Raw genomic sequence first — 6,834 nt, 5'->3', positions numbered from 1 at the left:
GTCTGGAAATCTCTACCCACAACTCCCCAGGCCCGCACGCGCTCTCCCCGTGCGCGTGCGCCCGCCGCAGCCCCGCCCTCCAGTCCCGTGGGCCTCTGCGAGAGGGTATTTAAGTGCCTCGCTGAGGCTTTTGGGTCTTGTCTTTTCTCTGTTGCTCTGGTGAGTGTTCTCTGTGCGTCCGGGAGGCATGCCCGCGTGAGCATGGCGGGCCTTAGGCCGTCTTCTGTGTTATGTCTGTTTTGGGGGGCGGGAGGGCAAATGGAGCGACTTGGCCATGGCCTCCAGGCCTCGAAGCTACCGCAGGGCTTCGTGAAGGACAAAATGGCGATGGCGGGCGGTGCCGGCGGCCTTCTCTGTGATGAGCACCTTTCACAGACCTGTACCGAGTCCCGTGAGGATAAGACACTCTGAGACGGGCCTTGCACCCCCGGTGCAGTGGGCGCTCCGGAGGCCACAGCGTTGGGCAGTATGCAATATCGACCTAATGTCCTCCTTGTCTGCAGGGTTCGGGCGCACGTATGGACGCTACAGGACCCGGGACATCCCTCTTGTTGGAGTAAGTGCTGAAGGCCGCCCTTCACGGCGATTCCTCCGCTGCTGCGTGCATGCGAGTCCTGTGCGGTGTGCTACGGGGATGATAAAAACCGAACTCTCTCTTTCTGATGGATTGGTGGAGAAGTGTATACATTCTGAGTAGCACCATCCGCAGCAAAAGTTGGGCTGTATTTTCATGCCTGGGGTCTGTTTAGCTCAGAAGTGTTAGGGCACGCGCACAAAACGAGGCTGCAAGGCATGAAGCCTTAGTGAAGGGTGCTCTTCGCTGTTTTCCAGGTATGGTTCCGACCCAGAGAGCTCGTACCGGTTGGAGGATGGGACCAGACCTATCCCCGTGCAGATCAGTCCTTGCAGCGGGGCTCCGGTGGGTACACAGGATTATGCCATTATGGGTAGGGGCGCAGTGTGCGGATGGGTGTCCCCTTGGGCTGGCCACTCCGTGATGAACATACAACGACAAGCATATGACTGAACTTACAAGTGATGTCATCTAAGCACTGAGAAGTGGGCCAAGAGTATTCACGGGCTTTGAATGGCTGTTACTGGGTATATGTATTGTATGTAATGCCTCCTCTTTCTGTCTGTAGCAGCTCATCTGTCCTGATGGATTCAGCTGCCCCCGAGGGTGATCACAGGTAATTGTCTAAATGGGGCATTGAGATGTTCTCTCTCCAGTGTCCCCCACAACCAGGAGAGCAAATGGTCCTTCCTGCTGGTTTCTCCTGGAATGATTGTGCTGGGGAGGGAGAGAACACGCCGGTGGTACATCTGGTTCTTGAGGGTGTGATATTCCCCCTCACCCACACATCACTGTCAGATGATTTGAATTGTTACACTGATGCTCTGTGAGGTACAACAGGTAATAGCATGTTAGAGTTCTGATGGCAGTTTCTGTTCAATGATGAAATCTTACTCCATTCTAACATTTTTAGTAATAATTGACTCTTCATTTATAGGTTGTCCTGATGATGATCTATTCACCTATCTAAATGGTAAGTAGCTTCTTCCAATACTCCAATCTTGTGGTAAACTAACACGTGAACCCATTATCCAGTGAATAACTTGGCAATGTGTTTTGTTTTTGTCACCAGCGCCTTAATTGACCCATTTAGCTTTCTGGTTTCTCGTTGCTTATAGTGACATTTCTTGATCTCTTGCCTCCTAGGTCACCATTGATCTGCCCAGGGTTGAACACGTGGAAAGAGGTGGCAGTGGTGAGTGTGTGTAACTGTTGTAACTTGCTGCAGAGTCCGGTGCCAGTGAGGAGAGCAGACATCCTGTCTTACCCCAGTACTAAGCCCCAGAGCCAGTAATGGTGAACCCACTGGGGCTCCCTGGGAGAGAGGGTGAGAACCTGTTCCATAAGGAACTGTCTGAGGTACAACAGAGAGACAGCGTTGCTTAGTTTTTCTTGGTCCTGCCTGTTAACCACAGCTAGAATCACTGCGGCTGTTTTAGGTCTTTTGCTAATTGTGTGATCTCATTCAGGAGCAGCTGGGCGCTGTATACTCCTGAGAAACCACCAGAGTTAAAAGGTGAGTTGATTGTCAGGCTTATGCCACCAAGTCGTCAGTTTCTATGATGAATCGAACTAGCTCACTATGACTTACATAATGAAAACATTTGAACACCTGAGAAACTGGAGAAGATGGTGGTGGCGGGGATACCAAGTTGGCATTTTCATTGACCACAGCCTTGTCTTTCTAGGTGCTGGTAACAGTGACCTGCTTTGCTTGTCTGCTCAAAGGTGAGTGGTTTCCATATGTGCAACATGCCGGGTAGAGAATGCCCTTGAGGCCTGTATATATGATGACTGACATGGAATCTCGTTCGGCTGATGACTTGCTGTTGAGACTCGGAAATCTGATTTTCTAGGAACTGGCTGAAGCCTGCGTTTAATGCAGGAAGTGCATGCTGCTGACTCTGTCTTGTTTGTTTCAGGTCCAGCACCTCCTGGGGCCCAGGAATGATTTGAGGTAAGCCTCTTTGTAATCTCAATCTGGCTGCTGTATAAAATGTGCCAGTTTCGCACTTTGGGATCCCTCACCAGTGATGAGTTTATACCGCCCCAGTCTGATCACTGTGACTGAAAGGTATTTTCTGAGCTGTGAGCTTGCCTTGGAATGAAAAGTGACCCTGGGAAGTTGATTGAGTAGGCAGTACAGCTAATAGGACATTCTTTGGACCATCTCGTTTCTGAAAAGTGTGTTTTGAAACCTATGCAGCCTATACAGGTGTGCCTAGGGCTGGTTGACTGAGTTCCCATTCATTCTTTTGCAGGGGAAGTGTAATCTGTATTTCTGCTCAACTTCAGTCTGAAGTTTGAGGTGAGTAATTCAAAGGTTAAGTGCAAGCCAAGCTACAATTTCCCAGTGAGGAAACCTTCACATGTCTTACCTCCTGTCCTTGTCCCAGAGCCTGTAAAGGTGAACCCACTGGGGCTGGCTGGGGGAGAAGAGGAAAGTTTGTTCCAGAAGGAACTGTCTGAGGGATCACAAGGATTTCTAAACATGGGAAAGGGAAGAATAACTCAATTGTTCAAAAAAATCGTATTTTTTCTTTTTTCAGGTCTAAAGAAAGAACAAAACATGTATAATGGTAGGTATCTTCCCACTTTCGGGTATATAACCATTTGTACACCCTAAGCAACCTTTTTTAATGCCAGTTAACTAATCAATGTTCAAAGTTACTGACAAACATAAAACCTAGGGGTGTAATTGGGTTAAAGGTTGGCACCTTGTAAGCTCACAGTGCATATTCTTTCCCATCCAATCAACTCACTTTTTTTCCCCCTACAGGAATCCAACTCTTTGAAGACGAGAATTTTCAAGCAATTTCTTGTATAATCTGGCTGTTCAAATTTTCAAATAATCATTTCCATCCTTAAAAATAAAGGCTCTTTTTATCCTTCACTCTGGTTGTGTTTGAGTGGATCTAGTTGTTTGCCTAAATAGGGTAAACTTCTAGGGCATCTGGGAGGGGGGTGCTCCGGTTAACGATTGTTGAACGAATAATAGTTGGCATTAAACATTCATCTTGATCTCCATATGCCATTATATCTGAGTATATGCAAATGACTACTTAAGCTAGTCTCATCCAAATGGGTTGCCTTGTATCCACATACCCAATGTTTTCAAGTCTTTATCTGGTCCTGGGCAAGCTGGCTTCGGCTTTAGGTAGTGGCACACTGCATGGGTAGGGTATATGTGTGTGGTTAAGTCTGATTCTGAGCCTTTTAAAGCAGTTACCTAGTTTTCCAATCCCAGAGGGTCAAATCAGCATGGTTAACATGCACACGGGGCCCACACCTCACTGGACCCTTGCGGTGCAAGTTGTCAGATAGTGTCGGTCCTTATATTACTACACAGAATGGGTATGAATTCAAGGATTGCCACCTGTTTGGGGGGTTCTGCATATGTGAATTTTAGGGTAAAGTATCTTCCCAGTATTCCCTCTGCCCTGGAGTATTGTTTCCAGGATCCTCATGGGCACCGAAGCTCAAGGACGCTCAGGACCCTTGTAAAATCTGGGTTCAATTGGAGGGAGGGTCAGCCTGCTCCACCCAGAATTCACTTGAGAGCCAGTGATGGTACCCACTTCCTGGGAGTTCGTGGTGTAAGTGTGAAAAAAACCATCTGCAATTAGTTCCTGTGTGGAACCTGCAGATAACGAAGGGCCAACTATGCATTTTGTGTCAGAACTGTTGCGGCCAAAACTCAGTCCCTAATCGCAGAACTCAGTCCCTGGTCAGACGCCATATGTTGCGGGCAAAGGTAAACTGAGTGGGGGGGTGAAAGGATTAAGGAAAGATAAGAGAATGAAAGCTGGGTCTCGGTGGGACACTGCTGCTCCCTGATGAGACAGCTCCAGCGCCAAGCCGTGTCTTTATTTTACAGCAGATGCCACGAGGCAAAGCAGGGGCGTGATCACGTTTACAGCATTCTCGTGAGTCTCAACCCTACTCAACTACATGCACCCGAGCTCTATCACAAGGCACGTGGGGCCACGTGTTCAGACCATAGGTTGAAGCTTACAGCTATAGCCTTTGGCTATGATTGTGTTGGGAGGGCCCTGTCCTCCAGCTGGGATTTGCACGTGGCAGTGAGAGGACCCTGTCCTTTCATTAGTCCAGGCTTGAACCTGGCCAAAGCACTGTAGCCGCGCCCCATATCTCCCCCTTTGCCTTTGTTTTTAAACACACCTATTTACGTTATCCAAAAAACTCTAAACAGATTATTCAGCAGCATCAAAATATCACAGCAAATTTCTGGCTATTAACAAAACTATAGACAGCAATGTTAACAAGAGAACAAAACTCTGGCTAATAACAAAGCAATACCAGTGCAAAACCAAACTACAAACATGTTAACGTTTTCAGGATATCTTACTCCAAGTCCTTAGATTTAGCTCCTCAAGATTTTACAGAAAACTGGCAGTTCACCACTAGCATAGCTCCCACCTGCTTTTCTGACATCTGCTTGGCCTCAGTCGCCATCTTCTTCAGCTGACTCCATGCTGATACCTCGGCGAGGCAAAGATGTCGTTGATGCAAAACCAGTCCCCTGGGTCAGGCTGTTCGGAAGGTTGACCTCGGCACTGAGTCCGCATCAGTCCCAGTCACATCAGCCCTGTCCACGCCGGTGGAAGTTCTGGTTCTTTATCCGCTGCTGCCTGGAAACGAGCAGCCCTCGGGAGCTGGAGACCTCCAACTCGGAGTCTGGCGTCTCACACAGACCCGCAGTCCCAGGGAGCTATCTGGTCGCACAAGCAAAGATAACCAAAGCCCAGAAACAATGCAACTGCGGCAAGAGCTTACAATCTAGGTCTAAAACAAAAATTACTTCCTTAAACATAAACCGCCACAGCCATCTGCTGCTTTACAGTGGCTTAAACAAAACCTGGGAGATTTCTACCTTATTTTATATCTTCCTATTCACTTATTTTCTACCGCTTATTTCTACAGCTTATTTCTACCACTTATTTCTACTTATTTCTACAGCTTATTTTTACTGCTTATTTTCTACTTATTTCTCTATTTCTACCACTTATTTCTACCTATTTCTCTATTTCTACAGCTTATTTCTACTTATTTCTCTATTTTTACAGCTTATTTCTACCACTTATTTCTACATTCCTACAGCTTATTTCTAACACTTATTTCTACCACTTATTTCTACTTATTTCTCTATTTCTACCTATTTCTCTATTTCTACAGCTTATTTCTACTTATTTTTTGCTTATTTCTCTACCTCTAACTATGAACTATAGGTCGGCTTGCAACCCGTGCTTATTTTTACATTTCTACAACTTATTTCTACTTATTTTCTACTTCTTATTTCTATATTCCTACAACTTATTTCCTACTCTATTTCTACGGCTTATTTTCTACTGCTTACTTTCTACAGCTTATTTCTACCACTTCTTATTTCTACCTTAGGAATTTAAAAATGCCTACTTTAAAAATGCTTCAATTAAGCATATCCCCATGTTTTACACCGAGCTAATGTTACCACACTTCGGTTCCCTACCATATTTTGTTTTTTGGCCTTCTTACTTTTGCTTTTTAAGCTTAACTTCTTATTTTCTAACTTTTGTTTTTTAAGCTTACTCTCTGCACACGCCTTGAAGCCTCCTTTCACCGGACCACTTGTTAAATTCCCCCGAACTCAGACCCTGGTCGGGCGCCACATAAAGAGGCAAGTTAATGCTTTTTGTTCATTAAGTGGCAGCCATTCGGATTTGAGAGTTGTCAACAGGAAGAGAAGGAGAGGGGTGGTCCTGATAAGACCCACACCAGGACCCTGGGGGCGGTGGGTAGTGGGCGGTGCACCAGCATTTAAAGATGGGGAGCAGCAGAAGGGAAGCCCAGAAAGGCCCTGCAACCATGGGAGGCCTGCAGAGTGGGGAAGTGGCAACCGGGAGAACCCACACGAACACCTGGTGAAGGGTGGGTCAAGGCAACAAAGGTCACAACAGACAAAATGACTGCAAGCAGGTGTGTGGAGCTTTAGCTACAGAATGGTCGCTAGTGCGTGCATTACCTCAACGGGGGGAGACAAGGAAAAGGTGAGCGAATTACCCATTATCACAACTGCAGGGGAGGGTCAGTTGTCCACATTGCAGGGGTGTGGCCATTAGACCAGGCTACTGTCACTCTAACGCAGGTCTGGGGGATGCAGCAAGGAGGTGATGGAGCCAAAGATAATGACGCTTTCCTCAAACGACTTTCACCATTTGGCAAATAAGGAATTCAAATTAAAGCCCAAGTTAACGGCTACT

General features: G+C 46.7%; 1 long non-coding RNA gene across 1 annotated transcript; it reads left to right on the top strand.

Moving 5' to 3' along the window:
* Positions 1-81: 81 nt before the first annotated feature.
* Positions 82-3,466, top strand: LOC308525329. Its single transcript, XR_013996457.1, has 12 exons — positions 82-159; positions 504-556; positions 832-919; positions 1,143-1,190; positions 1,512-1,547; positions 1,721-1,769; positions 2,044-2,090; positions 2,263-2,302; positions 2,497-2,531; positions 2,836-2,882; positions 3,124-3,153; positions 3,354-3,466. It is a non-coding gene; the product is annotated as an uncharacterized lncRNA (long non-coding RNA).
* Positions 3,467-6,834: the final 3,368 nt, after the last annotated feature.

The sequence above is a fragment of the Myotis nattereri genome (assembly GCF_964212035.1).
Source record: "Myotis nattereri genome assembly, chromosome: 9".
NCBI lineage: Eukaryota > Metazoa > Chordata > Mammalia > Chiroptera > Vespertilionidae > Myotis > Myotis nattereri.
Note: the sequence above shows the minus strand (reverse complement) of the source record. Positions and strands in the feature narration are given on the sequence as shown.